Genomic DNA, 16,330 nt, shown 5'->3' on the forward strand with positions numbered 1-16,330 from the left:
ATTGTCATGAAAATTAAATAGGTTGCATATGAAGCATTGAGCCCAGTTCCAAGCTATTAATGGTGGCTATGATTATTAATATATCATGCTTATCTATCTCTACATAAATGTAAAATATATGTGTAAATATATCTGATTGGTTTGTTTTTTTAGCTAGGAACAAAAACACTCATTTCTTATTTTACCAAAGCTTTAGTATGTGTACCTTTCAATAAGAATCTTACAGAATTGCAGTTTTATAAGATGCAGTTTATTCATTCATTTGTTCAATTTCCTGAATGTCTGCTTTGTCCTGAACACTGTCCTAGGCTCTCGAGAACTCATGGTCTGGAGGGGAAACACGCTTAAGCCTATGATGATAATGTGATGTGATCATGACTATCTACCAACAAGGGCTGCAAGAGGCTCTAAAGGACTCAGAACCCAACACTTCAGTGTGGCCCCAGCCCATTCCTCCAACCTCCCCACATACCCTTCCTGTCTCCAGTCTCCACTCTCAACCTCATTCTCCTTCACTACATATGCTTCCTTTTGGTTCCCATGCTCCTGTTGTGTTTTTTTTAACTTTTTTTTTTATATATATATTTTTATTTCAGAGAGAGAAAAGGAGAGGGAGAGAGAGAGAGAGAAACATCAATGATGAGAGTCATTGATCAGCTGCCTCCTGCATGCCCCCTGGCTGGGGATCGAGCCCTCAACCCGGGCATGTGCCCTGACCAGGAATCGAACCCGGATCGCCTGGATCCTAGGTCGACGCTCAACCGCTGAGCCACGCCCGGCCGGGCCCCATGCTCCAGTTTTGTCTCAGGATCTGTGCACATGTCCCGCCTTTGCCAGGAACTCCTCCCTGATTCTTCGCATGTTGCCTCTTTCTCATGGTCATCTCAGCTTAAGTGTCATTTCCTCTGAGAGCCCCTGGCTACTCACTGGCCTGTTGCCATCAGTTTTCTCCATTTTAGCATCTTGATCATTTACTTTGTGGCACATGTCAAGTGTGTAATTCTGTATGGCCCTCTTAGGCTATGACCTTCATGCAGAGACCATACCTGTGTTCATCCCTGTTCACACAACACCGAGTTGAGTGGAATGTACAAGGGGCTCTATAAAATATGTATTCAACAGATGAAATTCAGGGAATTTAGATATGTGGGTTGAATCTCACCAGTTCACCAGGAAAACTGGAGAAATCATCAGTGGCTAAGTATCACGATTGAAAGACAAGCATACAAAATCAGGATCCATTCAGCCTGGCCAGTGTTGCTCAGTGGTTGAGCATCGACCTATGAACCAGGAGGTCACGGTTCGATTCCTGGTCAGGGCACATGCTCAGGTTTCAGGCTTGATTCTCAGTAGGGGGCATGCAGGAGACATCCTATCAATGACTTTCTCTTGTCATTGATGTTTCTATCTTTCTCTCCCTCTCCCTTCCTCTCTCTGAAATCAAAAAATATAAATTAGACTACATTCAGATTTGGGTTCAAGTCTCAATGTTACTACATACCAGCTGTATGAACTTGGATTAATCATCTCAATTCTATGCCCCACATCATCTTCATCCATGAAATGGAGAAGATATCACCTGATTGTGTGATTGTGAAGAGTAGGCCTACAATATCCAAAATATGTGGGTAAATAAAAATAAATACCATTATTATGTGTGTCTTTAAGTGTGATAAGGAAGATCATGAATTGCATGAACTGAAGTTATTTTGTCACAGTGGGTCCTCACTTCTCAGCCCGAGAGTGGGAGACAGTGGTCTGACCCAAAGCACTAGGCTGCTGTGAGAAAAATTGAATTGTTGCCAAGTCTTTGGACGTACAAAGTGCCTGCAACAAGTTTTTGAAGGTCAAAGATTTACAGTTTCTTTTTCTCAGCATCCAGAGGTTATAAAAATAGTGGTTACTCCTTATCTTAGACATTAGTCTAAATGCTGTACATATAGTAGTTCACTTAATCCTAACAATTCTTTGAAATATTATTTCCCTGGCTCTACAGATAAGGCAACTGAGACACAGATATGTTAAGAAATTTACTTGAGATCAGGGAACTAGTAAGCAACAGAGCTGGGACTTCAAGCCAAGTAGCATGGCATCACAGTCCACACTTTAAAATATATATATATATTTTAGTTACAGTTTGCATTTCAATTATAGTAATACAAACAAATACAGTTTGTATTAGCTTTAAGTGTACAATCATATACTTTACAATGGTCGTTAGACAATCATATACCTTACAAAGTGTTCCCCCTGATACTTCAAGTACCTACCTGGCACCATACAGAGTTATTACAAGATTATTGACTGTATTCCCTGTGCTATACTTTACATCCCACTGACTGTTTGTAACTATCAATTAGCACTGCTTAATCCCTTCACCTTTTTCACCCAGTCTCCCACCCCCCCTCGCCTCAGGCAACCATCAGTCTGTTCTCTGCATCTGTGAGTCTGTTTTTATTTTGTTAACCAGTACACTTTACTGCCTCTATGTGGCAGAAAGCCCTGTGGAATATAAAGTTACTAACATGAGTTCCAATCCTTACTCCACAACTTACTAATTATGTGGCCTTGCACAAGGTTATTATCTTTCTTAGCCTTTGTCCCCTCATTTGAAACATAGGACAATGTTATCTACTTTTTAAAAGATATGTTTTTATTGATTTTAGAGAGAGAGGAGGGAAGAGGGAGAGAGAAACATCAATATGAGAGAAGAACATTGATCATCTGCTTCCTGCATGACCCCGGCTGGGGGTCAAGCCCGCAATCCAGGCATGTGCCCTTACTGGGAATGGAACTGGTGACCTTTTAGTGCATGGGAGGACACCCAACCAACTGAGCCACACTGTCCAGGGCCAAGGTTATCTACTCTGAAGGGATCGTGACATTTAAATAAGTCAGCCTGTGTAGTTATGAGGTGCCAGCTTTGTAGTTGGTGCTCAGAAGAAGGTGGCTAACGTGACTGCTCACAGTTGCACTAAAATCCACCCATGGGTCTTGATGTAGTTGAGATTTTACAAGCCTTGATGGCTTGTAATTGAGAAATATGCATTTGTGGCAGGTGATCAATACGCTCATTTGGCAGCCAGGTTCCAGATGAAATAAAGCTAAACGATGATGCAATTAGAATATACAAACAAATCTCCTACAGAAGCCAAATAGACTTGACTGCCTTCTCCATCCTAATCAAGTCGCCGTCTTTGGAATGCATCTGGAAGGCATTTTTCTCAGTGAATCTGGACCCAGCTAAATAAACAGAGCTGCTTTCCCTCATCAGCTCTTTGCTTTACCTGCTTTCTTCTTGGAGCTCAGTTCCCCCCACCCAGGGGTAGACAGCATGTCAGCACGTAGGCCTGACTCCCTAAGTGTGAAGGACGTGCTGCACACCTCACTGACAAACATTGTCCCCTGAAATTCACTTTGTCATTTCTTTTCTAGTTGTCAGACAGAATGACAATAGCTGGCAATTTTAATGGGGAAACAGTGCAGGAGGCTGGCTCTCTACAGTCTCTGGTAAATATTTCTTACAAAAAAAATTCTTCTCTTTTCCTTTATTGGAGTGTGTGAATTACTAAATGACAAGGCTGTCTTCATGGTCACCCTCACATTAACCTCCAGCTTTCTTTCCCAGTATCCACAACTGCAGTTTATTAACTTGAAATTGCATCGAAACTGCTACGTCGGTGAGCCTAAGAAATTGTAACATCAGTCAATGTTTTAGTCGCTCTTTGTTCAAATCCTAGATCCCCTACTTATTAGCTCTGTGTTAGTCCTACTGCCTCAATATCCTCATTTTTCAAAAGAGGATGATTGTATTGCCTGGCATTTGGTTTGATCGAAAGACTAAGGGAGGTGACAGTTCTGACATTACTGCTGGCACCTAAGTTCCCAGTGCATGCTAGCTATTATTATTACCACCCTAAATTTTGAGTCAAATATCAGAAATTAGGCTAATGCAGGTCAATTAATTTTTTGTTCTGTACTTTCTGTTAAGCTTGGCTATACTGCAAAGAACATGAGCTTCAAACAGATAAACTTGAATTTAAATTTTAGCCCTACCACTTCTGTTGAGTGAGTTACCTATCCTCTTTGAACATCAGCATCCTCATTTGTAAGCTCTTGAAAGAGTGAATATAATTACAGGGTAGGATAAAGGTAGGTTTACAGTTCTTCCTATGGAAAATAATACAATTTGTAATCAATAATAATAAAATCTATATTTTATGTACTGTAAACCTACTTTTGCCCCACTCTGTATAAATGTCTCCTCCCAGAAATTTGGAATTTTAGCTTAAGCTAAAGCAGGCGAACTTGTGAGTGTGGTAGGTTTCACAACTGTTATGTATCCCTGAAAAATCTTCATTCACACCAGCATGATTAAAACTGCTTCCAAACTAGCCAATCTTAGGACCAGGAAACTAGAAAGGGACTTTCAGTATCATCTTGTCTAAAATGCATTCATTTTAGAGACAAAACAACCAAGAATAAAAGAAGCTAAGTGACTCATCTTAGATGTCACAGCCAGTAAAAAAAGGCTGAGCCCAAGAGGAGAAGCCATCCTAGTCTGTCAAAGCAAAGCAAAGCAAAGCAAAAGAACAAAATAGAAAAACAGTGAATTCCAATGAAAATAGAGTTTGAAGGAAAGAAGAGGGGGTGAGAATGGGGAAGGGGAAAATCCAGCATGTGACATCATTTGGAGCACCTGACAGTCCCAAGTGCATAGTATGGTGAAGTCAGTGTGATAGGCTGGCAATGAGGCAGGGCTGAGGGGAGGCTGCCTGGAGTCCAATCCTAACTCCACCACCTTGGAGCTGTGCAATCGGCAAAGAGGGACTTAATTTCTCCACTCCTCAGTTTTCTAATGTCACAGTCTCTGTGTGGTTGCTGTGAGTGCTAACGAGACATGGGAAACATTCAATCCATTTAGCTGTTCCTATTATTAAATGTGAAGTTGACTGTCATCTCTTTTTTCTTTTTCTCTCCCGCTCTTAAAACAGCTATTTTGAAGTCATTGAGGTATATTGTGTTTTTTCAGATAAATGCCACAGAGGTAACACTGTGATGCGGTGTGAAGGGAGGCGACACTGGAGGAAACAGGCACTGATGTGTACGCAGGGCCAACTCTGTGTGAGGCCCTGTGCAGAGAGCTTCGCACATCTTCTCTTAATCCTGATCAGAAGGATTAGGATTACTCCTACTGCCAGAGCAGTAGTTGGTAACATCGCCCTCATTTTACAGCTGAGGAAAATGAAATACCGAGCAATAAAATCGTTTGGCCAAGGCAGTTCTGATATAAAAAACTCTTTCCTCTCTCTTCCAAGATCTAGCCCCTGCCCACCAGGAATGCACTGACTACAAGTCTATTTCCCAAAGAACCAGCCTATATGCACAGAAACCTTTATAAGACAGATCCAATAAAACCACTTATTCCTGGCTTTCTTGGTTTTTAGGCAAACGATCTCTGTTTGCTGTCTGGTACCATTTCCATGAAGAGCTCCTGTTCATTTCCCTTTCTCTTATTCCCTCATATAACTATGAATTACCAGATTGAAAAGTGGGCAGTCTCTGTGTTTACACGTCTTCTGTGTTTCTCATTACCAGGATAAACCATGTGGATGCTCCAAAGAAAACTTGGCACTGCGGTCTTCTTAATATTATGAAGATGTCTAGTTAAGGTAAAAAAAAAACACACATATATAATTTTTATTTATATACTATATATATATATAAAATTAAAGTTTCTTTTACTTGTTCTATACTCAAGTGTTTGTGGTTTGCAGAAACATGTTGGAGGGCAAGGTGGGAGAGTGCGCAAAAACTGACATTATTTTTCTTTTTGCAAGATCCTGTAGATTAGAAAGTAGCATTCTCAAGTGACTCCTGTCAGTAGGGTCTGTCACAGCTGGTAGAGGTGACTGATATTATATGTGCAGATCTCTTTGGCTTGAATGAATTGGTTTTCTTCCTTGTGAAGCATTGTTTTTAGTCTTTGGAGAAGCGTGAAGGAAAGGGCTGTGCCTTTATTTGCAATGCAGAGGGAAGTTCTGGCACTTAGAAAGTTCATATAGATAGGATCCTCTCTGTTTAAGTTGACTAAAATAGATTATAATCTATTTTCAAGCTATATTGAAGGAAATGGAGGTAAATTGTTTGGTGTATATGAGAAAAATGTTCCTCCTACCCTCTTAGGTTTAGTGCTTGGGATTTGCAAATTAATTTGAAAAAAAACACCACACCAACAGATTAACAGGACAAAATGTTTATTTATGCATGCAATGAGCACACCCATGGAGAGCTTAGTGATGAGTATTTCAAAGGAGTAGTTAAATTTGGGGACTTCTATCCTTAACTTTGTAGGGGAATGGGATAGAGCAAAAAAGGCTCCTTTGGGGAGAACTAGTAAGTTTCTCCAGAAAAAAGAAGTGGGTTTTTTTGGAGAACAAAGGGGAGAGAATAATGTTTGTGATCATGTTTGTCTGTACAGGTACGAGTGGTCTTCCTGTCTTCCTTAGGGCCATAAAACTTCCCGAGAGAGAGGCTTTATGGTACATTTACTCTTGGTCTCTCTGGGAGCAGCTCCACCCCAAAGAGGGATTTTATGGCACTCCTCATTTTTCAGACGTTTCTGTCCTCATTCTGTCATATAAGGGAAACTTTAAGAAGGCTTATTTCTGCATTTGTTGAATCTCAAATGTCTCCAGGTTAAAATAATCGTTATACTAATTCAGGGGTTCCAAGTGGGTTCACCTATTGACAACAGAAGATATGCCTGCACTTGCCTTTTTGTGTGTGTGTGTTAACATTTTATAGTCTGCTATCTTTTTAGCTTTGAGTGACTAATATTTAGCAAGGCATATGTGAAAATACAATATCATATTTTAACAAGAACTCATGAGGATGATTTGGTATTCTCAGCTTTTTCACATTTCAGTTCTTGATATACATCACAGCTTTAAGAAAGAAAATTCCCAAGGAGACTGTGCTGTGTCCCTGTGATAGTGACACTTTCAGGTTACAAAGAAGAAAGAGGTATATAAGTTATATCAGCTGATGGGGAATTATTTTTAAAGCACCTGAAAAAGTGAGGAAACAGAAGAAACTATCTATGCAATAATAGTCAGGCTTTATGAAAAACAGGAATAATATTCAGCGTATAATAGTGACCCAAAGATATAGCCCAGACCATTTCATCTCGCTATCCCTTTATAACTGCTGAGAGCCTCTTCTGGCTGTAACCAGTCCTTCACACTTGTAACTCTGAGAGAGATGAGCCTCGCCCTCCACTCCCACTATTACAGCTGCCCCTGCTCTGCCTTAGCTTCTGTGCCATGCTGAAGTGCACCACACATTTATATTCCCAATGCAAAAGCATCACATTGAGTCGGTTTGTCACTGTCCATTACAAGACATTCTAGTGGGAAGGGTCCCTATTGAAACAGTCTCTAGTTCCCTGGACTCCCCCATGTCTAACACACAGCTGTCAATAGCTGTTGTGTAAGCACATGGTCCAATGATTCGTGGCCAGGGTAATAAACAAGTCTACATGGCTTAAACGTGATAAGGTGGAAGAAACCATCATTGGCTTCTTTCCCAGGAAGGGGCTATGTGAATGTAAGGCACTTGCAGAAGAACTCTTATTCTTTGGGATGTTGGGTTTCTGGTCTGATCCGACCTGATTGATGATTCCCCATGTATTGTGATGTTCTTTAGGAACACCAGGATGGCAGAATTTCCTTGGTTCATATGTGAGGATATGACTGAAACCTGTTTGGACCAGTCCAATCAAAAACCTACCATTTGAATAGGAAAACAAAAACTTGGATCATCAAAAATTAAAGGCAAGCTACAACTCTGTATTATAAGGAACAACCTAAGGGACAACCTAAGGAAAGGGAGGAGCACTTATGAAGGAACCACAAGAAGATACTTGAGAGGAGAAATGTCCAGGGAGAGAGATCTAGATGATCCTATGCTTTTCCATAGGGTTAGCTTCTAGAAAAGACTGGGATTTGGAGCAGGGGGACATAAAAGGAACAATAAGATGCCCTTTCCTACAACTACGAGGTCGAAATTCTTTGAGTAGACAATGAAAGGCAACTTCAATAAGACCCTTGATTTATCCATCCCAAAGGATCAGAGAGTGGATCAAGACAGAAGAGACTTTAGTGGGAATGCCTAGAGAGAGAATGACTCAGGGACTTAATGAGTTTCTAGAAGGAAAGTTGTCCTAATCTCCCTTGCCTCCCTCTACCCAGCCTTCTAGTGACTTGGAGCAACCTAAGACAGCAAATACTACTATTTCTCCACTTGTTCTCAAGTATTCTTCTGTAAAAATAAAACAATGCCAGACATTTTCTTTCACAGAAAATAATAAGTTAATGGATAACATTTTTTCAGTTTGAAACTTCACTCCTCCTGTTTTCTCTTGAAGCTCTGGGGCCTGCTCTTATTCAGCCTTCCATGTATACCTGCCAATGACCAAATTAATAGAAAAGCCACAAATAATGTTAATGGAAAGACTCAAAGATAGGTAACCATGCCTAGGTCATGATGTATTTATTAATATATTTGAATTGCCTTGCTCTGGTTTTCTGTTTCATTTATACACAGCAATCTAGTCACATTTTCTGCTGATGAAAGTCATATCTATTTCAGATACTGGGATTAACTATATCTTTTATACTGGGGCTGTGCAATGATCATGGTGTTCTGCCACTTGGACAATGTACAGAACCACTGTTCAGGGTCATAGTTTCCATATGTGACTTCCATGTGTGGATAGAATATTTGTTATTGTTGATTGTATTTCCAATAACCTCTTTCTACAGCATTTCATTAAGAGTTCTCGCATGTAAGAGGGTATGTTTGGCAAGATTTAACAGAGAATTTAGACTTGCAATATGATAGCCTATAGATAGCCCAAGCCCATTGAGACACATGGCAAATTCAAGGAAATGTCAACTCAATGAGTTGTCCAGATGTTCAGGAGATGAGTACCCCCTTTAAGAAACTATCCCAGAATGACCTTGTTATTGCCCTTATAAAATGGAGGCTAAAAACACTTCATGACCAGTTGACAAGCCTAGAAAAGGAACCAGAGAGTTGGTCAAAAACATTTCTTGAGTATCTGCTATGTGCCTTAAGGATGAGCTCAGCTGAGGAGAAATGTCTCTCGGCTGATCTTTTGAATCAAAAGAGTCAGTTTATAGGAGGAAGGACCCAGGATATGAATTATATCAAGAAGCCTGCAAATTAATGGACTTGGGTAAGAATTCTCCACATGAGATCTGGATGGTGAAACCTATGTCTGGATCCAGGGAGCCAGCTTACCTGAAAGGCTAATGCCAGAAATCAGATTTTCAAAGACTGGCTAGAGAGATGGAAATTTTATTTGGGTAGTCAAACCATTGAACTCCAAGTCAAAGACCTGTAGAGACAGCCAGCCAGGTGTTAAGCAACATAAACCAAATGTAAACTCTAAGTCTGAAGGATAAGACTTTCCTTTAGAAGAAGAAAGAAGGAGAGGGGAGAGCCAAGGGTCAAAAAGGAAATGTCTATCATTTATGGATCACTTACCATTTAAGTACCAGACACTGTTTAATATTTAAACATATTAACTCATTTAAATGAGAATGGTATTAATATTGTCCCTATCTTTTAGATGAGAAAATTGAGGCACAGAGTTCAAGTAACTTTCCCAAGATCATACAACTAGGAAGCTGTTGGGCTAGAATTTGAACTCAGGTAATATGGCCCCAGAACCCATTTTCCCAATGGCCACAGTACATTGACTGTGCAATTTCAAAGGAATTGATTTGGATCTGGCCTTGAGCAAAGGAGGAAATTTCAGGATGATTCAAACAAAATCAAGTCTTTAGTTTGCCTTTATAGGCCTGTGTATGTGGCCAGTGTGTGTGAGGTAGACTTGAAGTTGGAGCAACCAGTTAGAGAGCTCTGGGAGAATCATCTCATAGTTAGGAATTCTCTGGCAAGGAGCTTTTGCAAATTTGGAGCTTATCACATTTCTGAGTGTATGTTTACTATGAGGTACTTCTCTGAAGATCCCTTCCCCATTTGCATTTTCTGCCACTGGATTATCTTTCATGTGGTGTGTCTATCAGTCAGTCCTAGCAGATACATTCAAGGTTAGCATCTACTCTGTTCAGACAGGAGCTGAGCCACATCTGTCTGCCAACATCAGGGTATTCTGTACTGAGTTGAGGCCAGCCCCATGGCTCCAATACTGACAAACAAGCCACATGATTCAATCACCTCCAAGTTGGCGCCAGGTGTCCTCAGCCTTCAATTGCATTTCCTGTCCTTGTCTGAGCACAGGGTTGGCTGAGGTGACCCTCTCTCATGCTTATGAAACAGAAGGCCTCACAAGTCTTTCTCTCTGGACTTGCTCCTAGGAGACCATCCATTTCCTGAGGTGCTGCGTGAGAATTTTTGCAACTCTAGTTCTATAAGAAATGACTTTTGATATTGTAGCCTGTATTCAAAACCTTAAACTAAGACTCAGAAAATAAGGCTGGCTTACCACTGCCTCTCCACCTAGTACCACTTTTGTAATTAAGGAACCCAATAGCCCTTTCCCCCACTCTCCTATGCAAGAAGCCCCCCTTCTATCCTCAGCACTCTAGCAAGCTGTCTCTTAACCTCAGAATTGTCAGGAAAGCACTGCTGACAGGCTGTTATTGCTTCTGATCCCATTGGTCACATCGAGTAAGATCTTAACTCCTAACCTAATTCGATGGATGCAGCTTGACAGGGTGTAGCAAGGATGCTGGTCCAGCTCCCTCAAGCTGTGTTCAAGACCCCACCTCCCCACCGGGCATTCAGTGCACTTCAAGCATGCTTCTTGATCAAAACAGGAGCAAGAGCAGCAGCCTGACCCTAATGATAGGGCTAGGTCCTCAAGAATGTGGTCTTTCTTGACCTCTTATTTGAAGGTTCAAGAACTTGTCAGTATAAGAAAAAGGAATGTTTAGGGGACTGAGGTTGTGGTGACTCTCAGGAGCACTTTTAATGACTTTTCTTATTCAATAAAACTGATAACTTAATAAAGAGAAAGTCAATGGCATCTTATATGTCTTCAGTTTAAAATAGGCAGATTAAACAATTCAGTTCTATGTACCACCTACCTCTTCCTTAGGAAAACTGTTTACATGTGTATATGTTTTACTTTGCTGTAGACATGTGAATGCTAAGAGGAATTTAGTTTTTCTTTCTGGTCCTCCATCTAGATATTTAGTGTTTTTCTGATTTTATGGCCCGGAATTGATTGTGTTGGCCTCCTGGGTCTCATCTCTGTGCCCAAGATGCAAGCTCAAAGCATATGTTCTCAGCTCCTTTATAACCTCTGTACCATCTTCCTGACCCTTGAAGGTTCAAGGGGAGTTTATATCCAATTCTCTTTCTCTCATCACTTACTTGAAAAAGCCATCATTCTTGTTCTTCTGCCAAATTAACTCTTTAACTCCTTTATCTAGTCCAATCTTTAATTATTTCCCAATAGCTCTGGAGTCATAGAGACCTAACTTTGAGTCTTGTTTCTGACACTTACTAGCTGTGAATTCTTGGACAAGTTATTTAACCACAGATAGCCTCAGTTCCATCATTGGTAAATGGGAAAATGTTACTTTAGTTTCATTGGGTGGCTGGAAGAATTAAGGGTCATGATGCACTCAAAGTGCTTAGCACAATGTTAGACCCACAGGACATGCTCAGAACTAATCATTTTTAGGTGCCGTGGTTATTGTGACAACAAGCATGGACTTTGAAATTAGATTCATCTAGGTTTACTTTCCAGTTCTGCCACCTACTTCCCTGTAGGCCTCGAGCAAGCTTGCTTCTACAAACCTTGCTTTCCTCATCTGTAACAGGGGGGCAATAGAGTAAGCTCTGCCATAACTGGATAAGTGGGGCATAAAAATTCAATTACGTATAGCAAGCAGTTGCACTGCTGAAATAACTGGGGTGAGCCTTTATGATTTGCTGGCCAGAAGCTTGAGGAATCCATCTGGATGATCTAAACCCATCCAGCTCCAGACTGTGATCTGATGCCCTCTGGTGGCAAAGTCTGCTGCAGCTTAAATATTAATGGGAGCTCTTACGCAGGCTGTGGCTCTCTGGCATGTCCTACACTTAGATGTGGCCTTTTTCTGCCTCAGCCTATTGAGCCAGGAGAATATTGGAGACTCAGGAACCCATCTGCAGCCTCCCTAATTCCCAGACAGGGTTGCCTGACTTTTCACGGCCCAGTCTCACTTTTATCCCCAGAAAATAATAACTTTATCCAACCTCTGAGTCTGTCAGCAAATTGGGGTGGGCAGAGGATGTGAGCTAATTATCAATCATATTATATGAAACTGTGCTACCCTGGGGTGTTTTGTCATAGGAGTTTATTGTATCTATGTTTAAGTGTTGGTGACATTAAATGAGATTATTCATCACATGTCTGTCTGGGCTCTAGTTTAAAATGCCATAGACTGAATAGCATATAAAAAACATAAATTTATTTCTATCAGTCTTGGAAGCTGGAAAGTTCAAGACCAGGATGCCAGTATTCTCAGGCGAGGGCTGTCTTCTTGGTTCAGAGCTGGTGCTCTTGATTGTGTCCTCACCTGGTGGGAGTGGCTAGGGATCTCTCTCACCCCACTAATTCCTTTCATGAAGGTTCCACCTTCATGACTTAATGTACCTCCCAAAAGCCCAAATACTAATACCATCACCTTTGGGGGTTATCATTTCAATGTATAAATTTGGGGTGACACAAACATTCAGGCCATGGCATGCACTTATTATAGTTCCCGGGACATCTTTATTAAATCATAAGAAATGTTATTATTGATAAAGGTATAACACATACGTTGAAACAAATGTTCTTTTGGTTCCTAGGAAAGTATAAAGAAGTAAGCTGACATTAACCAGAACTGCATTTAGTAAGAACTCCAGGTTGAGAACAGAATTGCAGTAACATTTCTGTAATATTAGGACTCATCAAATTTATCCCCTAAAATAAATATATCTGCAAGTCATGAAGCAGATTTGAATTAAATATATGTGATCATCCCATAGATTTTTTTTTTTTTGCTTCAGCAGGCTGACTGTATGGACATCTCTCCTACCTTCACACTCCTATGGCAGAGCTTGTGTGACTCCTTGTTAGGTATTTAAGGCTTAATTTCTTTTTAATAGAATTCCATCTGCAAAGAATGGTGCAATCTCCCCATGTCCATATATCCTGGAAGAGCCTCAGAGAATATCTCCCATTGTGGTCTCTAAAATCTGTCTTCATCAAAAGAAGGTGCTAGCACTGGGCTGGGTTTCCAATAACACATTCACTTGGTGCTCAAGGTACAGCCATTGTAATAGGATCTTTAAATTATTCTTTGCATAGTAGTTTTAATTCCATTCTATGTCACTGTGCTATGTTTTATGCTAAGTTCTGGAGGCAGAAAAGTAAAAGAGGCAAGAGACATGGCTGGTCCCTAATTCCACGGAGTTCACAGTCTTAATGACAAAAAAATAAAAACAAAAAACACACAGACAAATAAGCAAACAATAAAAACAAAGAGCAGAAGACAGGTCAGAGAGAAAAGACCTTAGAGCCAGAGAGACCAGCAGGAAGCTTGTGCAACATTCCAAGTGAGAGGAGGAGAGAGGAGGGTGCTAGACTTGGGCGGCGGTGGCAGAACTGGGACAGATAGAGGAGATAGCTAAGCATAGGGGAAGCGGAGGAAAGGGGACAGGCGTGAGACTCAGAAAATCAGAGCTGTCAGGAAGAAGCACAGCTTTAAATTATACAAATCAAAATGGTTGAGTTTCTCCCACTGTCAGATCAATTCCCAAGGGGTGTGAGCACCTAGTAATTCATTTCAGCACCTTATAAAGCATCCATAGTGATCAGTTGCATGACACACTAAGAAACAAGCTACTGACGGAATGTATATATTTTTAAATATTGTTTCCTTCCTTCCCTCCTTTCTTCCTTCCTTCCTTCCTTCCTTCCTTCCTTCCTTCCTTCCTTCCTTCCTTCCTTCCTTCCTTCCTTCCTTCCTTCCTTCCTTTCTTTCTTTCTTTCTTTTTCTTTCTTTTTCTTTCTTTCTTTCTTCTTTCGTCCCAAAGTGCATTAGAAGTTCGAAGGAAGCTGCGAGTCATATGCTGCCTAGCTAGGGAGGCTGGAGGTAGATGATCCCATTACCAGCTGATAGAAAACCAGGTTATAAGCCCTATTTATTTTCCAGTGTCTCCATGATGTGACATTAGGAGGTGATGGCTGCAGTTATGGGGAGACATTTGGTTCAATGATGTTCATAAATACACTTTGTTAGGCAGTTATGTCAAATCCACCTGCTTTTCCCTCCCTTGCTGAGGGCAGGCTGCTTTTCAGCTGTTTGATTTCTCTCTGTGAGATAGGATTGTGCTGTCCGAGATTCAGAACTCAGGTGTGAGATGTGAAATGTTCAATATTTGTGCAGTATTTGTGTAGGAGAAAAAGGCAAGATAGAAGGTGAAGGGACACCTTGGGGGAATTCTAACCCCATAAGACAAGATTTGCATTTGAGCTGAACAGGAGCCTGGCCGAGATGGAGCAGTGGCCGCTCCAGGCTGCCAGGGGTGGAGAGTTGATTATTGAAGGATTGGCGAATACCTTCTCCTTGTGGATTGGGACCCTGTTTTGTGGATCAGGAGAGATGGTGGATTCATTCTGCTTGGGGTTCATTGGGTGTTCTGGAGACTAGGACATACAGTGAGATTAAATGATCTTGGTTGTGTGGCTCTAGACCCTTTGAGCTTCACTTTCTCCATGAGATGAGAATGTTTCTACTCACTAGGCAAGGCTGGTATAAGGTGAAATATCATGAGATGTTTCTGGCCCACCAGCTTCAGGCATTGACTAACCTAGGCTATGGTGCTGAAGGATGTCCGTTTCCTTTCACACTTCTCCCCTTCTCTCTGCTAATGCCTGGTGCCTGAGAGATGGCAGTTCAGTCCCTGTGCAGACAGGCTCCATGATGAAACCTACTCTTGCGCATTAAGTACACCTTAATATGTACCTGACTCCCTGGGGATCTTGTTAAAATTCAGATTCTTACTAAGCAGGTCTTAATGAGCACCTGAGCTTCTGCCTTTTTAACTAGCTCCTAGGTGATGTAGATGTAGGTGGCCCATGGACCACATTTTAGTAGTAAGAACCTATCAGAACTAGGTAATAATAGTGGGCAGGCAGGAAGAAGTGGAGAAAAGGCATCTGCTTCAGAGCTTGGCCCTGCAAGGGAATCTGGGCAGTTAAAGAGACAGTGTCCAAAGGCTATACCCAGCTAAGCCAGGGATGGCGTGGACAAATTCCTACAGCAAAGGAAATTCCATCCATTGGAGGGCCATGATGGTGGGTGGTGCCAGTCTCAAAATGATACTGAAGAAGGAAGATCTGTGTAGTCATCCTTATGTGCACACCCCATTGCTCCTGATAACCCTTGCATTAGAGGGCAAATTCCCCAGCATATACCATGCCCCTCCTGAGATTGTCTCCAGGTTCTCCTCACTCTTTCCTTGTGCATTCCTTTTATTTTTCTGCACATGCTATGCTTCTGCACATGCTGATTCTTCTGCCTGAAATGCTCTTTGCTCTCTACTTCCTTGCTTGTCTGACACATACCTATTCACCTTTCAAATTCCTCTTAAAATCAGCTTCTCTATGAAATGTGAACATTCACAGCTTGTATATATTTAAGTCACTGGTCTTGTTCCTGAGGATAGAAGTGATCCAGTACTGACTCTTTCTCCTCGTAACCCGAGACAGCCTTGAAAGCTGGGTCTTTGTGTTGTTTTTTCAATTGTCACTGTCTTCCTGGGACTTACCTAGCCCAGTGCTGGGTTGTAGCAGTCACTCAATTTTATTTACATTGAACTGAAGAGTGGTTAGAAGAAACAGGATGGGACAATTACAGCTTCTCTGGAAAAAGTACCTGTGGACATGAGGAGCTTTAACCAGCAAGTCTTGGGAGGAGCCCAGGGAGGACCTCCTTCTGAAAAGGGGCTATGCGCTAAGCAGAGTAAACCTACATGCAAAACTGAGCAGTGTGGGTTACGGGACATCCGGGGTGAGGAGGGATCCAAGTATGTGGGTTAACCCATCACTGGGTGGAAAAGAGAGTGCTGCTCTGCTTGGTGATTTTCTGAAATTCTTGTTCTGAGCACCACTACTGGGACCACTTCAACGTTACATTTCTCTGTGGAAAGAGAGCCTTCTTTCTCTCCCCCAGGCTCCACCTTCATTTAGGGAACCAGTAACTAGTTAAGGCCGTTATCAAATTCTGGAGATCCT

The 16,330-nt window shown here is 41.4% G+C and overlaps 1 protein-coding gene across 1 annotated transcript in view; it reads left to right on the plus strand.

Moving 5' to 3' along the window:
* The window catches only part of TENM4 (teneurin transmembrane protein 4), a 2,309,694-nt gene that overhangs the window by 1,083,980 nt on the left and 1,209,384 nt on the right, over window positions 1-16,330 (plus strand). The window contains exon 6 of the mRNA XM_081155445.1: window positions 5,599-5,672. The gene's annotated coding sequence lies outside the window, so the exon portion shown is untranslated. The remainder of the gene's footprint in view (window positions 1-5,598; window positions 5,673-16,330) is intronic.

The sequence above is a fragment of the Miniopterus schreibersii genome (assembly GCF_964146895.1).
Source record: "Miniopterus schreibersii genome assembly, chromosome: 12".
NCBI lineage: Eukaryota > Metazoa > Chordata > Mammalia > Chiroptera > Miniopteridae > Miniopterus > Miniopterus schreibersii.